The sequence below is a fragment of the Phalacrocorax carbo genome, chromosome 15 (assembly GCF_963921805.1).
Source record: "Phalacrocorax carbo chromosome 15, bPhaCar2.1, whole genome shotgun sequence".
Lineage (NCBI taxonomy): Eukaryota > Metazoa > Chordata > Aves > Suliformes > Phalacrocoracidae > Phalacrocorax > Phalacrocorax carbo.
Window position 1 is genome coordinate 2,300,595 of NC_087527.1, and position 19,179 is coordinate 2,319,773.

General features: G+C 43.2%; 1 protein-coding gene and 2 long non-coding RNA genes across 7 annotated transcripts in view; 1 reads left to right on the forward strand and 2 right to left on the reverse strand.

Moving 5' to 3' along the window:
- Nucleotides 1-345: 345 nt before the first annotated feature.
- LOC135315868 (uncharacterized) lies at nucleotides 346-3,455 on the reverse strand. The gene is made up of 3 exons (XR_010375351.1): nucleotides 3,336-3,455; nucleotides 2,626-2,728; nucleotides 346-2,502 (listed from the first exon to the last, which is right to left on the reverse strand). It is a non-coding gene; the product is annotated as an uncharacterized LOC135315868 (long non-coding RNA).
- A 52-nt stretch (nucleotides 3,456-3,507) lies between these two features.
- The window catches only part of TAOK3 (TAO kinase 3), a 95,319-nt gene continuing 79,647 nt past the window's right edge, over nucleotides 3,508-19,179 (forward strand). For 2 of the 5 annotated variants that reach the window (XM_064466691.1, XM_064466697.1), the window contains exons 1-2: nucleotides 3,508-3,707; nucleotides 4,534-4,596. The gene's annotated coding sequence lies outside the window, so the exon portion shown is untranslated. Of the gene's footprint in view, nucleotides 3,708-3,824; nucleotides 3,851-4,533; nucleotides 4,597-19,179 lie in introns of those variants that run through there. The other 3 variants (XM_064466693.1, XM_064466692.1, XM_064466695.1) reach the window with 3 other exon arrangements.
- On the reverse strand, nucleotides 3,862-5,262 carry LOC135315869 (uncharacterized). The gene is made up of 3 exons (XR_010375352.1): nucleotides 5,013-5,262; nucleotides 4,773-4,911; nucleotides 3,862-4,398 (listed from the first exon to the last, which is right to left on the reverse strand). It is a non-coding gene; the product is annotated as an uncharacterized LOC135315869 (long non-coding RNA).

A 19,179-nucleotide genomic window follows, 5' to 3' on the forward strand; every position in this document is an offset into this window, starting at 1 on the left:
GAGAAGGGCAGCGGGGCTGGGCCAGGGTCTGGAGCACAAGTGTGCTGGGGGGCGGCTGGGGGGGGCTGGGGGGGTTTAGCCTGGAGAAGGGGGGGCTGAGGGGAGCCCTTCTCGCTCCCTGCAGCTGCCTGAGAGGGGCTGGAGTGAGGGGGGGGGCTGGTCTCTGCTCCCAAGGAACAAGCGATAGGACGAGAGGAGATGGCCTCAAGCTGTGCCAGCTAAGTTTAGGTTGGATATTGGGAACAATTTCTTCACTGCAAGAGCGGTCAGGCACTGGCACAGGCTGCCCAGAGAGGTGGGGGAGTCACCACCCCGGGGGTATTTAAAAGATGTGTAGAGGTGGCACTTCAGGGCATGGTTTAGGAGACATGGGAGTGTTGGGTTGGTGGTTGGACTTGATGATCTTGGAGGTCTTTCCCAACCTTAATGATTCTATGAAACACCCATATCACAGGGCACAGACACACCACTGGGCGAGGAGCAGGACCTTGCAGCTGTTGGAACGGACCTGTTATGACACTTCTACTATTCTTTCCAATTTATTCTTTTTTTTTAAGTACAGAAATTACTTCCCCATTCCTCTATGCTCTCAACAAAGTACCACCCCAGTACCCTGATCTCCCACTCACCCAGGTGAAGCAGTAAAGAGTAGCTTTCGTGGAAAAAAGCGCCCAAACCCACTATGAATGTCACACATCTGCTGCATACAGGTTATCCTCCTGACTAGACACTGCTACAAAATGAAGGACCAAGATATAGATCCTGCAGTGAGATTCACATGCAAAGAACCATTAAATATAGGATCCCACTCCATATGAAAATACCTCCCGTTGGTATTTCAGACTAAGTATCTCATTTAGCCCTTTTCTGCAACTATAAGTCACCTGGGAAGAAGCAGGTCTCACTGCCTCCAGCAGAGCCATGCTAAATGCTTACCTTAACAGTTGTGAGGTGCATTCCTCAAATGCACAACTCAGTGTCTCACCGAGATGCCTTAAACATCTCACCAAGAGAAAGGAAACAGAATAGGTGTTATCTGAAGGAGAGCTGAACTCAAACACTGCAGCGCTTTTTCAGACTGGCTGAACGGGGCATTCAGCTGCCAAGAGCAGCACCAGGTCACGCTCTTTGTTCTGAGAAGAATCATAATAATGCAGCGTGTGCACTTTGCTTTCCTGTAGCTCACCCCTAAGATCTGTTTGCCCTGACTGACAATTTTTAACTTGGAACACCCTTGCAAAGTACGCCGATACCTTTTTACATAAGCAAATATTACCTTTTACAGGAGATGAGGCTGAGACACAGCTAAAAGTCAACACTATCAAGAGCAGTTCCCAGAGCGGAATGTCCCATTTGAGGGCATTTGGCCTGGCATGTGGGAGATACAATGCTAGAGCTGCTCGCCATCTCTCTGTTGCCAAGTAATGCCAGGTGCTAGCGGTTATCGGCATCTTGGAAGGCAATTCTTCCATCCTTCTCCTCACTCGGGGCAGCAGTAGCTGGCAGGGCTGCCTGCGGCCACAGGGGAAACGGGAAAGGGTGCGGTGGTGGCTGCCACATCGCATGAGCCAACCGGGTGCCCAGGCTTCACCCAGCGCCCATGGGTTTGTCCCTTCCCCGCAGACTTGCACCTGGCTTGAATTGTTCAGATAACTTTCCCAAAGTCATAGTCGCAGAGTTAAAAATAGAGGTGGGATTGGCTAAAACCCTTTCCCAGAACTAACCAGAGCCCCCTTAAGGCTTTATAAATGCTATTTACCCCCCTTTCTTCCCCGTTTCCTGCCTGCATCTCTTCCACCTGTCCACATCTTTAGCCCACGAGCTCCCCTGCAACCACTGTGGACAGCAAACTAGTTGCACGTGTGCCTGGACCAAGGCTACCCTTCCAAGTTTATTTCACCCTGTATCACGCTGCCTCAGCACCTTGTTTGCTCAAAGCCGATTCACCCTTTCGGAGCAGCCCACCTTTCACACATCACGCAGCAGGCAGGTGCATTTCCCAACGTGAGGGCACACGAGAACCCTTTGAACAGGAGTTCCGTGCAGCTGTGTGTGAGTAAGAAACTGTGTACAGCTGCTGCTGAAAGACTTTTTAGCTCATTCTGTGGTCAAAACTGGAATCTCACTTGCTGTTGCTCCCTCCATACTAATTCTTCATGTTTAATATTAGCTTTCTGGAGACACCCTCTGCTGTCACATCTCAGGCATTCAGTAGGAACCCAAGGGAGGAGGTTCAGCTTTAAGGAATGCCATGTTTCCCTTACAAACACAAAAAAAACCCCTTAACTGTCTACACCCCAAAGAACTATCAGGGAAAGTTTACACTTCTCTCTCAAGCTATTGTTTTTGGCACATTTTCATCAAAGCAGTTTTTTCTCATCGTGACTCATTTATTGTTTTCTATACATTCACTCAGTTTGAAGAAAGACTTCTGCCTCCTGCTTTGTCAGCATCAGCTATTCACAGAGCAGCTGGCACAGAAGTCAAGCTCACCATGTTTTTCTTCCCATTTGTAAGAAATAGAGAAAAAAAAAGTTATGAAGCTCAGCTTATAAACAGAGATCATGGCAACTCATTTATTGCATGAATTAGATGACTGCAATGAGAAACCCTGTAATGTAGTACCTTAGCCTTTGAAGAGCAGAATGCATACCAACACCCTCAGCCTGGAACACATGGCTTTCAAGTTTCTGTACCTTTAGTTTCAAAGGGCTACATGATGATGGTCCTAGAAGAAAGCCCAGGAGGAGAATAGCTGTCAGAAACAAGTTAGTAGAATGAGGTTGTGTGAGGTACTGGCAGAAGATAAAGCTCAGCTACCTCAGTTTTGCTTAGCAAAAAGTAATAAAAAACTATCAAAGAGTAAGCCACTGTGAGCCTCTAAAGGGATAAAGGAAAGAGCGATTGCCTCTAGATTCTGACGCTGTAGGGGACCACCACGTGTGGCAGAAAGAGCATTAAATCACTTTTCCCTGTCTCTGCTCTGAGCTGTTCCTAATCCAGACCTGTTAACCGCTGCTAAAGCTCCTTCTTCTCCTTTGAGGCCTTTCCTCTATACGGCGCGCCACTGTTAAGCCAGAGGATCTCTTTTTTTTGTTACAAGGCATCTCCTCCTGCCGCCACAGGACACGCGGTCTCTGTCAAAGCTCCCCCAACCCTGACAGCAGGCATTAAAGGCTCAGAGCCGCCTTTTTACTGGGCGTCGGCCCCTCACAGCCCAGAGGCGGCACCACGGGCCCAGGCCCGGCCCCTCGCACACCCAAGCCCGCCGCAGGCCCCGACACGACACGACTCCCCCCCCCGGCCCTGCGGGGCGGCCCCGCCCCAGCCGTTACCGGCCGCCGCCGCCCTGGGGCCTTCGCTCCTGGCGGGACCGCGCAGGCGGCGGAATCGAGCGCCGATGCTTCATGGGGGATGATCGATGAGGCTGACGCCACTCCGCTGCCTGGCCCGAGCTGCCGGGCTGTGTAGCCGAGCGCCGATGCCTACTCACTTTCCTCCCGCCCGCGGCGGGCAGGCCGTGGAGCCGATCGCCGAGCGATTGGCCGCGCCTGGCAGGGGGAGCCGCGCCTCGGGCGGCGGCGGGGCCGTGGCAGGAAGCGGCGGGGACGGACACGGGCCGGCGGACACCCGCCTTCTCTCCTCCCGCCTCCCTCCCTTCCTCCCGGGCGCCGCGGACGTGGCCCGCTGCCGCCGGCCGGCACCAGGTGAGAGGCGGGGGCAGTGGGAACGGCGGCCGTGAGGGGAGCGGGAAGCGGCTGAGGGGGCGCGCGCGGCGCCTTCTCTTGTGACAGGCGCGTCCCGCCGGGGCGGGGGGCGCCAACTGGCAGCGGGTTTGGGGGCTTAAAAAGTAAGAAAAAAAATTCACTTTGTCGCTGGCCCGGCGGCGCGGGGCGCTCGCTGCCGGGCCGGGAGTGCCGGCTGTTCCCGGGGCGCCTCACGGCGGGGCTCCCCGGGGACCGCCCGCTCCCCCGTGGCTGCTCGGGGACCCGGGCGGCTGCCTTCGGGTTCAGGTTACGGGGGTCTTAGGGGGTGTGGGAGGGTCCCCCGGCCGGCTCTGGGGGTCTCCTGCGGCGGCTCTGGGGGCTTGGGGGGGTCTAGGGGGGGTGCAGCTCCCCAGCAGCTGATGCTGGTTTTTGCAGGACTTGTGGCATGCAGCTCCCTTGCGTGGTGGGCTGTCCCGCGTTTGGTTGCAGGGGTCGTGGCGAGCTCTGTGGGAAGTTGAGGGGGAAATGGTTCGGTGGGAGAGCAGACGTGAAGAGAAGAGGGAAAGCGACTGCGTTTCCTTCACCTGCGAGCTCGGAACGCTGTCACAGCTCGGATAAACGGCGTTTGTCCATTAAGGTTACCCATCAGAGCTGTTTGTGAGCAAGTAATTTCGACGGCGTTAGTATTGACCTAGTGAAATTCAAGTGAAAAATGGAGCTTGGTTACTGTCAGCTTTCTTTAAACTGAGTTGGAAGCAATGACATAGGTCTGGTCTTCACAGATGTGTCTGTCTTTTTAATGACATCAAGAAATGATTTACTGTAGGTGCTGAATGTCATCTAGCAGTACTCATATTTGCGTGGGAAGGAGAAAGAAGGAGGACACTAGGCAAGTACTAAGCCCTTAGAATTTTGTGTTTTTCATATACATCTCCTCATGTCATCCCCCTCCCACCCCCCCAGGAACCAAAGCGGAATTAATTCCCTAAGTCCTATAACTGTTACACTTCTAAAATGTAGTAGCCACTGAGTAGCCCTGGTAGCATCCAGGTTTTCCCTGGTCACTTAGCGTGGGCAGCATTGAGCAGCTCGGTGCGGATTTGCTGTCTGCAGCCAAGGTGTTCTCAGGGTTCTGCTCCAGCAGCTGAACACTGATCCCGTAGGTACGTGGAGTACTCGTGCTCAGCACACAGTCTAGCAGCAGCTGCCATGTTTGTTTAGAAACAGCAAAACAGGTGGTGCTGGTATGGCCTCCCCACTGCGTGGAAGCCTCCGGAGTGCGCCCAGGTAGGCAGGAGGACTTACCCAGGCTGTGGGAGAGCCGTGCTCAGTTCCGCTTTCTGTCCAGGAGAATTCCAAATGGCATCGCCAGCCTTATAGGTTGTCAGTCTAAATAAGGGGATGGAAGCGTTCAGGGTTATGGATCAATGGGGGACGCTCCTAACCTCTCCTGCAGAAGCTGTTCCACGGTACACAGCGTGGTCAGATGTTAACTGGGTAAGAGCTCAGGAGGGGTATGACACTGTCGGCCGCAGTTATGATGCCCGTGTTTGGGTGAGATAAGTGCACTCCCATCTGTTCTCCATGGCCTGCTTACATATTTTCAACAAATGTTTGGAATGCTGCAGAGTGATGTCGCTTATCTTGCTACTCGTCATTAGTTTGTGTCTTGTACTAGATTTATTAGAGTACATGTGTTGGTATTTCTACATTGATAATGGATTGTTCGTGGAGAGAAATAATAAACCATGCTTGTTCCTCTCTGTTTATGCCTTTTAAAACTGTATTACTTCTGGTACCTAGCTAATTCTGAGTTCTCAGGGAGTAATGTAACAATATAGGGAGTGTTTTAAATGTACATACCTGTTCACAAACTCTCTTAACATTGAAATTCATACAAAGATCTGGTAACTTAATCCTTTTATGCACTCACAGTGAGGCTGCAAACTGATCATATCTGTGTTAATGTATAGTTTTTTCAGGTTTTGTAAAATCAAAATTTCTTATTTACCCTGTAACTCATCATGTAACTTCCTCTGGCGTCTGATTTGAAGAAAACTTGAGCTAGGTTGTTTCCATCTGCCCTGCCCAATATGAGGGTTTTCAGATTGTAAACTCATTCTTCTGTGGGTGCATTACTTATACTGATTCTCTGTTTGTACTTCCCTTTCACTTTACCTTTGTTAATTATCAGTTAAAAAGGATCCTTGCATGTCAAAACTTTTAAAGATGAGATATTTCTACCTGTGTGCACTCTAAATATGGATCTTGTGTCACCTGGCTTTTGCTACTATATTTATTTTTCATAATGTGTTGCAGGATGGGGTGGTTTTCTAACAGAACTGGGTTCTGTCCCTTCAGACTAATCAGCTGTCTTGCCTGTGAGAGAAAACCCTGTTTGTACGTGGCTAGCCTGGAGTTTGCTGGGCTGACACAGGCTGCCCAGGAAGCCTGTGGCCAGGGAGCAGAGCAGGGAAGTCTGCTGCCCCCAGGGTGGGATCAGCGAGTTCGGACCAGGATCGCAGACTTGGTGTTTTCTCCATTCACAGGTTTTTGTTCCAGGTTGTTCTGCAGCCTCGTGAAATGCTGCAATGTTCAGGTTAAGGGAGATGGCAGGGGAGGTGGTGTTCATGAAACACTTCCAATTTTATTTGTTGATTTTACAGGAGAAAGCCCTTAGTGTCTAAGGTTCATGTTTTTAAGTAGAAAACAGACCTTTTGTTTTAAGATAGATTTCAGGTTCTTTTAACGGAACCTTTCTGTTGTTCAGTCACAGCGTTTACGGCAAACTGAGTTTGAGTAGAAGTGCAATTTTGGTATCAAAGATATTCAAGAAGTACATTTTTATAAAATCTCAGCAAATGCTCAGTTCTTAATAGGTGTGTTTTTACACAACGGGGGAAAAAATCATAGTAGTAAACCCAAAAGAGTGTTTTATTTTATGCTGATTATTTTCAAGCTACTTCCTTATTTGAAAGCCATTGATTAAATCAAAATTATTTGATTGCCTTTGGCTTAGTGCTGTGTAATAAACATTATGCAATTGCATTGCACCTCCTTGTTCATTAGTTCTTTCAAGGGTAGCTGAGTGAGTTTTCCTGACTCTGTCTTGTTATCGCTCTCTGAAATCACTGTGGTAGGTTTGTTTTAATTTATTGAGTGAAACATATTTTAGAAAGTTTTGAACTGATAAATCTAGGGTTCCTTAGGTATTTGGGGTAAAAAGAAGGAAATATCTCTTCCTGTTTTTACTTAGGTAGCACGCGTTCTGACTTCTCATTTTGATCTGCTGGCGGTATTACAGCACGCAAAGTGCGATTGTATAGTGCGCACCATCAGTATTACATGCCAGGAACTGTAATCTCTGTGAACCTCAGCTCCTAATTAATGAGGACGAAAGTTGAAATAGAAATTAAAGGAAATTAATTGGGTGTGGTCATCCATCTCCTGAGCTACCAAAGGATGGTGGAAATCCTAGTGCCCTCCAAGTATTTCTGATATTGTGGCAGCTCCTGTTCAGTCTTTATAAAGTCCCACTTTATGGCATTAAAGAGAATGCTTCTAACGTGACCTGTAGTCTTTAATCTGTTGAACTATATGATAGGTATTTAATTTTTACTTCTGTTGAAAATATGAAACTGTGTATTTGTAAAGAGCAGTAGGTTTTGCTCTCATATTTAAGAACCTTGGAGTACTGCTAGTTTGGTTTTGGTTTGTTTTCTTAAATGAGTTGTATAAGTAAATCCGAAGAAATTGTTGAAATTAGGTTGTCTAGGTGGCTTGGGTAAGCTTGTTCTTATTGGGGATGGCAAAGAATGCATTTGATTTGATCAGTTTGGAAGTTTTCTTGTTTATGTACTCATCCTTGTGTTTGTGTTGTCTCACTGGACTTTCCCTCTGTGTAAGAAATTGTTAGTTTAATTTGTGAGGGCAGGGAAAATTTCAAATTTAATGTAGGGAGCTTACAAAACAAGTTTGTCAGAGTTGTTAATGAAGTAAGCACTTATGCCCTTGAACAGGTAATAGCTTGATGTTGATGTAACTACTATTTTTTCCCCACCCTGAATATTAGGCCAAAATGGACTCTGGTTTATTTTGAATTTAATGAAACCAATAGTTATGTGGGAACGCGCAGTTGCATGCCTTCCTACCTAGCTACAAAAGGACTTTCAAATAAGGACATTCTCACAGTTTGTTTGGCGTATTAATTTCAATCTGTCTTTCTGCATATTAGTATAATTAGGCACAGTTGGATCATGGAGGTTAACTGGGCAAAGCTAGAGAACCTAGCTTCATCAGGTTGCCTTTGAAGTTTTGGACGAGTGAATTGCCCCCCATTTGCACCCCCTCCTGCTGTCACTCTGTTAATTATGGCACTGGGTTACCTGAGAGACCAAGTAATTCTGCAAAAGAAGGGCAAATGGTGACCTTGGCATGCCTTGTTTTCAGTCCTTCACGACTTTGCTTTGGTACAGGCAGCTTTTATGGTGTGGGTTGTACCGTCTTTGGGAAGAGAGAGAAAGCTGTTTGTACTTCATCTAAGAAATTGTCACTTCAAGAACGGAGATGTTAACCCCAAAGTCCTAGATAAACTCCCATCTAGGAAACTATATGCTGCCTACTGAATTTCCCTGCAGCCTAAAATGCATACATGGGTTTGTTTTGGTTTTTGTTTTTTTTATTATTATTATTTTTCTCACAAACTACTCCCCAGAGTGACTGTGGTGCAGAGCTTGGCAGATGCCATGATCCAGAGTAACTGCTTTTCAGCACTGGGAGGAATGAATCTTGTATGTGGTGTACGTATTTTCACATGCATTAAGTAGTTTAGGATGAAAGGTGTTAAGACTACAGATACTATCATCATTTTATGAGCAGGATGTCTTCATTAGATTGGAATTGATGAATGCGTGCCAAATTTTGTGCATAGTTGAGTCTGCTTCTGGAGAGATGCAAATAGTGTGCTCACCTCCTACATCAAAACTCTTTTTTTTTTTTTTTTTTTTTTCCTCCTTAATTCTAAATAAGCGATCTGCGAATCTGTTGCATGGAATCTGGCATAAAATTGATCAGGTTTATTTAGGCATGCCCTTGAATGGTGTGAGTGTTTAGGCCAGATTTACAAGAATATAGTCACTGATGATTCATGTTGAGATGATATTTTTCTTCCTTGTAATGGAACATATGGGTGTACGTAGCATATGGCACTGCTGAAAATTGTTAAACACAGAGCACTGATTTATTACACAGTAAAAAGAGTTTGGATTTTGAGTCTAACACTGAGCAGAAAGCTTTGTAAACAGCTCTGGCTGCTGGTTTGTATTGGATGCACTACTGTGCTGTAGCAGTAAATTTTTCTTTAAATTCCTTTAAATGAAAACAGAATTCTTCCAAAAGTCGTGTGTGTGCCCATAGCACTGGAGTGGATATGTGACCTCACTGGGTGTTTCATTAAAGAAGATGGGGTTGCTTTTGGTTTTTTGTTTTGTTTTTTAAAGACTGTCTGAAACAGCATTGAATGTACAGCCTCAGCAGCTCTGCCATGGCAGTTCACCTAGCCTTTTAGCCACCCAGAGGGATGCTCATTTTCTTACGGTTCAGTCTCGCTCTCTTGGATGACAGCTTAAAAACTTAAATCCTTTCTGTCTTATCTGGGAAGTAGGGGTATTAAGAACATAAATATATAGTTTTCTTCCAGTCTTACTAGCCAAAACATCTTCCATGTGTGTTTTGGTGTTTGGGTTTTTTTGTCTTTACATGGCTTCTTGAGGGTTTTTTTTGGGGGGGGAGATGTGTGGAGGAAGATGATGTATCCTTCCAGTGCACAAGGGAAAGCATACTGAAGTGCAGTGACAGAGAACATAAATTGCAGCTGTGTATTTCCTTGTGCTGTCCTGCATTTCTTGACTATTCATCTTCTAGATGATTATAAACTCTTCAGAGCAGGTACCACTTCTGCTGTGGCTTTGTAGGTCTTACTACTGTGTAGCTGAAGCTCACAGGTGCTGTAGTAATATAGGTAATAAATAGTTGGTCATAAGAGTACAAAGATTAATCTTTTTAAAAAGTGATTTAAGCAATAAGCAGGAACCTTCATGTAAACCTTAGAATGGTGTTTGTGTTTGTCTTTTTCTAATCAAAAACTTCACTCTAATTTATTTGTAAACATTAAAGTACTGGTTAAAACAGACTTTATGCCAAATTTGGTACTGCTTTTGTTAGGCCAAAGGCACAGGATATCTGTAAGAAAGAATCTCTATGCTCTCAAATCTCTAATTTTTTTTCATAAAAATCAGATTAGTCTTATTTACTTTTTTTGTTTATGACAATCTGCCGATCAGTGCAGGGTTTCTTGTGTGTTTCTTTGCTTATTTTGACTGGTTCAGGTAAAGTTTAAGTATGCTGTATGCTTAAGAAAAAAAAAGATTTGACATCATTAAAACCTGATGTTATTTAATAAAAGGAAGTAGTATCTATCATTGAGGGAATTAACTAATGACCTCTTGTTACCATCGCCTTCAGGATCTTAGATCCTCCCTTCGCTTGCCTCATTCTTAGTCATAGATTGGAGAAGGAAAACAGGCTTTTTCCCTCCCTCCCAACTCTTAAGCAGTTTCTCAACTTCAGATGCACTTATCATTGACCTAAACCATGTGAACAAACTGAAGTCAAGAAAATACTCCTTTTCCACTTGCAGAATGTACTACTGTTATTAAAACTTACACAGCATGTCAATTAACTCTAGTTCCCAGCTTTAACCTGTGCATAGAATATTTTTTAAGAAGTATTAGCGTCAAATGAATTTTAATTTATTTATAACATTTTTAATCTTAACCTTGGTTGTGGTTTCAGTTTTAACATTAAGCCTCTTTCAAAAGAGGGGAAAAACATTTCTTATCTGGAAAGTATGCGAGTGGCAGAGCAGATAAGATAATTGAGACCTAAATGTGAGCTGGGATGGAAACAGTCTCTGTTAAGAGTCAGGTCTCATCTGCTTTGCCACAGTCAGGCGGTGCTTTAATGCATACTAATGCAAGGAGTTTTGTCATCCTGTGGAGAATGTAGCGAATTTTGACTCTGCTGCTGCTTTTGCATTAAGAGATGTGAGTCTCTAGCTGAAGTGCTAGAGGCTCATGTTTTCGTGGTCAGGAGTCTTACGTTGGGAAGCAGCCAGCCAAAAATAGGAGGGTTTTATTACTTTCCTGCCTGTAACCACATTTTGCTCCTAAAGTGAGGAATGGGAACAAAAAAACGTTCCAACTTGTTGTTCCACTTGGGCAGCCGTTTCTCAAAATTGCTTGTGTACATTTCTGTGTGGTGTCTTTTCTCTGTGGAGGATCCCCACAGAAGATAACAAGCTTTCTGTTTTCAGCTCTTCCCATAGAGGAAAAGCTCCTGTTATGGTCGTAAAGGTTGCGTTCGGCACTTGGTTGCCCAGGTGGCAGGAGGTAGTAATGCAGGTATCTAAAACCAGAATAAATGAGTAACTACTGGAATTACTTTTTTACTCCACAAAGTCTTATTTTTACTTTTTGTTTACTTCAACTCTGCTTTTGCAATTTCCAAATTTGTATTTTAGGGTCGCTTTCCCGGAAAGTACGTAATTTCAAATGATGTTATACTCTTACGGAAGCAGATTAGAAGACTTTTTGGTACAAAATCAGGATTGGGCTTAGCATTTTGCTGCAGGAAATGTAGTCACCATATGAACATGACATAAACCAAAGTATACTTAACTTATTCATTTGAAAGCTGCAGAAATTGCAAGTAAATATGTGATATGCAATAGGAGCAGTTCAAATCCTAAATGCTGGCTGAATGTTTCCTTGAAGTGCTCCAAATTTCAGGTCTATTGGGGACCTTTTCTACGTTTCAGGCTTCCAGCTGTATGTTACTGTGAGCTTCCTGTCACTAAACTTAGTGCCTTAGAATAAAGCGGTAGAAAGTTGCTGACTAAAGGCTTGTTCTTTATTTTCTTTATCCTGGCCACCCGAGTGTTTTAGAAGAACATTGTTTATATTTTTGAGCAATCTAACTGTTTCTAGATGTGCTGAGCCCAAACCAGCCAGAGGTGGTCAGATGAGATTGTGGTTTGTGTTGGATCCAGGCTCTGGAGACATCCAGAGAGGCAGAGGGACAAGAACCCTGGTCTGTGGACATGCAAGCTGGTGCCTGGAGCCCCAGGCTATCAGTGCAGCTCTGCTGGTGTTTAAGGTCAACTCCTTGCAAATATTTTACGAAGGCTTATATTCAAATGCTATTTATAAGACCAGACTAATTTCTTTCTTCATAATGATGGCCTTTTGGCTGATGACATGCCTGGAATCTGGAAGATCTGGATTCTGTATGCAACTAGTCAGTTGCGTATCCACAGGGAAGTCGTTGCTAGCTTTCTGTCTCAGTTTTTTTATCTGTATTTAAATTTAAAAAAAAAAAAAAGGTTGACTAATACCTGCCTCACAAGGCTGTGAGAGCACAGTTGTTAGTCTTATGCTGTGAGATCTTTGGAAAACACTTTAGGAATGTTCTAGGGGCTTATTATGGTTAAGGCCCTCTCAGTGAGAGAACTGGTTAAGCCTGGGTTATTGTTAGACTGTTCATTAAGGAGTCTTAATAGCTGCAGCTATGATAGTAGCTGTTCCTGGCTTCACCTTCAATTATCCTGGGTAGATACAGACTGCTGCAATACTGGAGCGCTGCAGTGGTCTGGAGTAGAACTAAAGCATATGCATTAATTTTTGAGTCTGCCTTGAGCACTTCATTTCTATTTCACGGCTGGTTTTGCATGCAGGTCATGCCATAGCCTAAGTGAATTTTGGCAGTTTAACATTGTGATGATTGCTTATTCTGCCACTAGTGAGCCCTTAGCACCTTCTTGCTGAAAGAAACACAGCAAAAAGTCAGCTGAATATCTAGTATATCAGCCTAACTCTTTTAATCTGCCATGTTTTTTACTTTGTAGATTGAACAAAACATTAAAAAAATTATCAGGCAACAGAAATTTTAGTACTTACTATTAAACGGTGTAAACCAGATATTAAAAATCTCTTAAGATTTGGCAATCTTCAAGCTCAGGTTGTCTTTTGACAACCTGTGAAACTTTTGTGTGAATGCTTATGTTGTAGTTTTTAAAAACTCATTTGATAGTATGTTTATAAAATATCTGTCAGAATTTTCTCCCTTCTGGCCACCATTATAATAAGCAACTATGCAAGAAAAGGAGAAAACTCATTTTAGGAAAGGCTAGTTATCAGCTTTTTTTTTTCTGAATCTAAATAATCTTGTTAGTCATTAACAATGGTATCTTATTAAACTTTAATAACTTTCTTAAAATTCAGCAGTGCCACACTCATGTATTTGAAAGTCAAGATACAGCCCTGACAACAGAGGTCTAAACCCAGATATTTTTGTCTTTGGAGTTTCATCTCTTCATGATTACCTGTGGAAGCTGTTTTCTGTGTCTTGACAGATTTGAAATGTATTGACTGAAAGAAAAATACCAACTCAGATTCCTATTGAAACATGGGGCTTGATGAGGTAGGGATCAGGGGTTTGGGAGCATGGCATTGATTGACTTTGAATTTTAAATCATGAGTCTGTAAATTAACATGAATTTTCAGCTGATGTTGCTGCTGAATTAAAACCAGCTCTTAATTTTAGCCTCTCCTTTCTCCCACTGAGTTGTGTTGTCATAAATCCTTATGCTACCAGAGTGTGCAAAATAGCCATGTGTAGCAAAGCCAGTGGTTTGGGGGTAGGAACAGGCAGGCGTGGAATGAGCAGGGGGCTGGAAGGTAGAAACTTCCTCCTAGGGAAGTAGGAGCAGTACTACTAAATTATACTGTGAGTTACCTTGCTTAAAAAACAAAACAAAACAAAATCCCAAAAAAACCCAACAAAAAAAACCCCCAACTCAACAGTGGTATTGGGGTTTTTATTTTTTGGTGTAAGTTAAGGAGTAAATTAGCAAGTTTCACTTTCTGTTCATTGTGCGTTAGCTGGGTCTAACAGCATCTGTGTTGTCCTGAGCTGCAAACTGCAGGGGAAGACTTGAATCAGAATTAACACGCCCCCCTTTCACTATATTTTACCTTGTTTTCTGAAGCACTTTCTTAGGAAACCCAAGTTTGGTGGTTATATTACTTGCACCTGCTTTTTTTTTAAATGTTTTTGTGTTCAGATATGTCATATAAACAAGGAAAAGCTATTTTGCTGCATGTTAGTTGTTCAGTGTTTCATAGCCTACATGGAAAAATACTGCTGCCTTAAGAATTGGGGAAAACCCCAGGCAGAATGCTTGTCTCATGGGCAACAAGAATATTGACTGGAAGATGATAACACTGGTTGCCAAACACAGAGTTTTATTTCATACTTCAGGTATACGGTGGCTTTCTAAAATGTCAGGTCATGGCACTGTATACCAGGAATCATGTTAAGGTGAAAAGTTATTTCTTAATCTTAAGTCCTGTTTGTTCTTGAAGTGTGTGAATTACTTGCAGTATATAACCAAGAACCTTAAGTTAGAAAAGAATCCACCAAAGCATATTAATTTTCTTCAAATAGACTGTTTGTTTTGTTAATACAAATGAGGATTGTTTCTGTTTGCCTTTTTTCTTTAGGAAGATCTTTAGTTTAGGTAAGCAGTGCAGCACAGCAGAAATCCTTCCAAGCATTGCTAAGCCCACCCAGTTTCCAAAGCCATCCAGAGAATTTGTGGTGAATGTGTAAAGAATAAAACATCTCAGTTAAAGAACGTTTGGCTTCTGGTGGCAGGGCCTCCCCATCCAAAGAGCTTTTGCAGCCGTTGTCGGTGAAGTTGTGGGTAAGAGTCTCAAGGGTGTATATAGAGGAAGTCAAAGAGCTTTCATATTTATGATCTCTGTCTTCCCGGTTGCCTTAAACAGAAAGGACAGCTTGATTTGTGTCATCGATCATAAATTAAGAACTCCTGCAAAGTTCGGCTGAACACTCAGTGTCTGGATGAAACTCTCTTGGTATCCTGTGCTTTTGTATCCCTGCAGCTTGAAAGCTGCGTAGGAGATGGTAAGATTGTGTACGTGAAGAGTTACTGCTCTCATCTTGGGTGCCCGGCAGAAGGAACTTCCTAGTGCTGACTGCTAACATCGCAGAACCACAAGTGTTTGCTGCTACTGTTAGTAGAAGGGGATGTAGGGTGGAATCTACCTCCACCCAGCTGAGGATTGATTTAAGAAAACTGTTGCAAAGCTCAGACTGACTTAATGAAGCAGACGGCTGTCCTTCCAGTCACCAGGGGTCTGCCCTAGTTGGGGCAGGCAGCTAGGAGGAGTTGTGGTGGATGGCTTGGTTTTTAAAGAACCAGGGTATTTAAAACTAGGCTTTTGCACTTTGGTGGTTAACTGGTGGCCAGGGAGTTGCATTTATACGCAATAGGGAAGATTTTCGTTACTGTTTGGGTATGTGGCACACCCTGCCCAGGCTGCTGTGCCTCACAGGTAGTGTTCCCTCTGGAGGGCAGTTAATAGGAGCTGCATGACCTGGAGCCATCTCCTGGTCCAAGTGGGTTTTTATTTAGCCCACAAATAAAGAGCACAAAATTTTTTTAATAACTGTCGTATCATTTATTCAGTCTTCTCAGAAGAAAACTGCAATGTAGAGGGGTTTTCTGTTCATCAACCTGTGCATGCCGCTTCTTTGTTAGAGCAGGCAGGGCAGGGAAGAACGCATTGCCTTTTTACTGAAAGCTTGTGAAGATTTTGGAGGGTCTTTCCTGCTTTCGTATATTATTCTGATGTTTAGGACCACTGTTGGAATGGGACATCTGCACAATTGAGGTTTTTCTTTTAAGTTATCTTAGGTTTCCTTTGGTTTTTTTTTTCTCCCTCACCCACTATCACTATCCTCCCTTATGTTTTACGTACAAAAAGTGAAGATCAAATACACAGTTTGATCCCTGTATTGGCATAGCTGCGAGATAAATGCGCATGCTGATGTTCTATAGTGAGATTTAAAAAATTTTTTTATCAAGACATCTGGGTGGAGGGAGCAAACCTCAGAAGTGAAAATTGTTTTTCTATTTTATGACCAGTCAAAATATTTTGGAATTAAAAGCACAATTGAAGGTGAGTAAATTGGGGTTTTTTTTATTTTTTTTAACCAGTTGTACTGAGAGCTTATTTTATGTAATTACTGAGGCGTGACTTTAAATTCTGGGGAGGACTTTGTGGCTTGTTAGCATCAAGTTCAGCTTCTGATGTTGCAATGAAGGAGGAAGTGAGTGTGTGTGTACGCTTGCGGAGGGGGAGAACAGCACTTCTGCCTAGCCACATAAGGTGGGAATTGCAGCTGGCCGGTTATTTTTAGCTTCTAACTATCTCATTGTGAATGTGAATCTTTTTCTTTTTAATCAGAATGTTGGTAAATTAAGCTGTGAGTTTAATTGTTTTGACAAATTCTTTTTTCATACCAAAATGCACTGAACATAGATGACTTCTCCACCACAATTTTCTTCATTAAACCTTTAAGTTGTTTTAAACCTCCAAAGCTGCAGGACTGGGTGTGATGCATTTTGTAAGTGTATCTATCTGCTGTTGATTTTTTGCAATTGTGCATCTATAGCTAAGAATATAAGCATGGCAGGGATTGCAGTGAAAGGTGAGACCTTATGTATTAGCCTCTGTAGCTGGAGAAACATAGAACCTTCATTACAAGAAAAGAGTAATAGCAAAGGATTTGGTTTTGCTCCCTCCTTGCAAAAACATGCATCAATGTGATCATAAGGACTTTTTCATGGGTAGGAGGGAGAGGCAAAAGATACCATCAGTTTCCATCAGTGTGTTTTCCAGTCACTTGCTGTAGTAGTGATTCATTTTTGTTCGGTTGTTCAGCCTAGCCTGAAAAGAGACATATAGAATGTTTCCATTTTAAGCTCTTCAGCATAATGGATGAATAAACTTACCCTTCCTATGTTGATATTTGCCACAGTGGGTGAGCTTTCCTTCCTGGGATCAGTCTGTTTTGCTGCACTGGCCTACATTATCCACCCTCTGAAAGCTCTTGGTGTGCTATCAGAACACCGATGAAAGAAAATGTTCTAACTGATTTACTTTAGGCTTGCTGGTCTTAAAATGCACTGTTAAAAATAACAAGTTTTCCAAACACGTAAAGCAATGTTTTCCTGGCTCCCTGCCTCTTCCCCCCTATATTAGATGCCATTAAAGACTACCAAAACTCAGCAATTCCCAAGTCAAGTGCATAGCCATGTGCGTTTGCTGCAGTATTGATAGTATTTATTCCAGGCTTTCTTAAAGAAAATTAAGGAAGTTTTTCACAGATGAAAGCCCTCTGCCTGCCACAGTAAGTATCATGCAAGCGGCAGTAGTATGCACTGGGTAGTATCATTCAACGTCTGGTAACAAGAGAGAGCCTGGGGATCCTGAGGCGTCTCCTGGTCTTTAGTTAGGCTGCCAGCTGCACAAATTGTGTTGCTGCCCTTTGTCAGGAATAGCTGTAAAACCATCAGCTCATTTCAGAAAGGCTAGTAAACAGCATTTGGAGGTTAAGTACTGTCCGTATCTGCTGACCTGTCACAACAGCTCTTAAAACCAGCGATGATCAGAGAGATGAAAAGCTTTCCGTGTACAGGGGAAGGTACCCTGCTATAATTCTGGGAAGGAAAGAACAGAGGTAGATAATGCTCATGGTAACCTTTAATAAACAGTGTGGTGCTGACATGACGGTGAAATGCTGCCATATTGGGGTACAGGGGGAAATATGGTTTCTGTCCTCATGTACTTTATGGTTTTTTACTGCTTTAAACTGTCTCATGCTGAGTCAGTTTGGCTGCGAAAGTCTGAAGACTTCTAATCTGGAGCAAGGTTTCCTCTGTCAACAGAACAGGTGTATCCTAGACATTGGTTTTTCATCTGTCACCAAAACATCTCTTTTCACGTTGATCTTGAAGGATCTGCTGCTCTCACTGTCTTTTTCTTTCCCCAAAGACCAGTTCATTCACAGAGCTCACGTTAGGCTCTGCCTATCTTTGCAAATATCTTTGTGGTGGCTCTTTCACACTTTCTGCTTAAGAAGCGGCATTAAAATCTACACTGTCTGATATTAAATAAGAAAGACCTGGTGGCAAATGCTTTCAATTGCTGGTTGCATAAACCAACTCTGGAAGGAAACATAGGGCTAAGAGGCATTTTCAGGCCAATAGAGGTAGAAGCATATGTAACAGTAGCTAAATTCCCTGTAGTTTTCCCAGAATCTTCCTAAAGTAATCTGAGCATATTCCACTGTTTTCAGAAGCAGCTTTAGAGTTTTATCCTCCCTCCTAACTTACTTACCAAATGATGCATTTACTGAGTTGAATCAAGAAACCTCTGGTGGTTCAAATGGAAATCTTGAACCCATATGCGAGGCTGCCAAATTTATCTGCTGAAGTGTGTAACTTAGAGCAGATAGTTAAGAAGCTCTGCTGTCTAGGTTCGGATGGACTTAAACCCAGAGCCCAAACCCCTAAAACTTCCAATGCGTACCAGAAAACAAACAAAAATTTGCTGTGGAATATGTTTGAATAGCTTCTGAGCATTGGAATATTTGCTGGCCTGTAATTAAAATTAATTATGATATATTTTGATGGGTTGTCCAAAGTGTGCTTCAGATGAATTCTATGTACTTCTGTTTTTGTGCTGGTCATCTTGTTCCTCATCCTTAAAGCGCTTGTGCTCTGTCTGTCCCTGTTTTGGAAGATAGTACAGCCTTTTGAAGGACGTTTTGGTTTCTGTGTAGCCTTAAATCTACCAGGTTTGTTTAGCATTTGTTTTGGGTTACCATTTGAGATTTACATTTTGTGTTTGTTTTGACTGTTAATTTATCTACTTTCTCAGTAAGTCTGGTCTCTTCTGGCGATGGCTGATAGGATGGGAGGATTAAGATGCTCATGGAGCTTGTGTTTGGAGTGCTGCACCTCGTGGTGCACATGTGGATTCTTCTTCCCTTAGTCTTTGTGTTGAATGTGTGATTGAAAGGGCTGTAAAATTAACGTGATGATAGAAATGAGATAAATGGTTAAATGTCTTAATCATTCAGATGTGAGATGGCCTTGCTGCTTGTACTTCCCTTAGTGCTTCTAGGGTATTGGCCCATCCTTGGTGACAAAATACTCTAATAGTTCTGCTCTTGCAGAGTGGTGGGGCTTCCCCTGCTCAGCTCGTGTATTAATTTTTAAGCTTGATACTGTCATTTCAGTTACAGGTTTGGAAAGTATTTTACGCTCCACGGTTGTAAGTGTCACTGGCCATATTTACAGTGCAGTGGTTGGTTAATAAAATACACGTGGCAAGCTGTGGGATGAATGCCTGCTATGTTATTCTTAACATGCCATGGAAATGGTTCTGTCTTCCTGAGTAACACTCATATAGCAATAACGTGTGTGAAATGTTTTTAAAACACTACTTTAAAATGCCAATGTTCGTATTCAGCTGTTGACCAG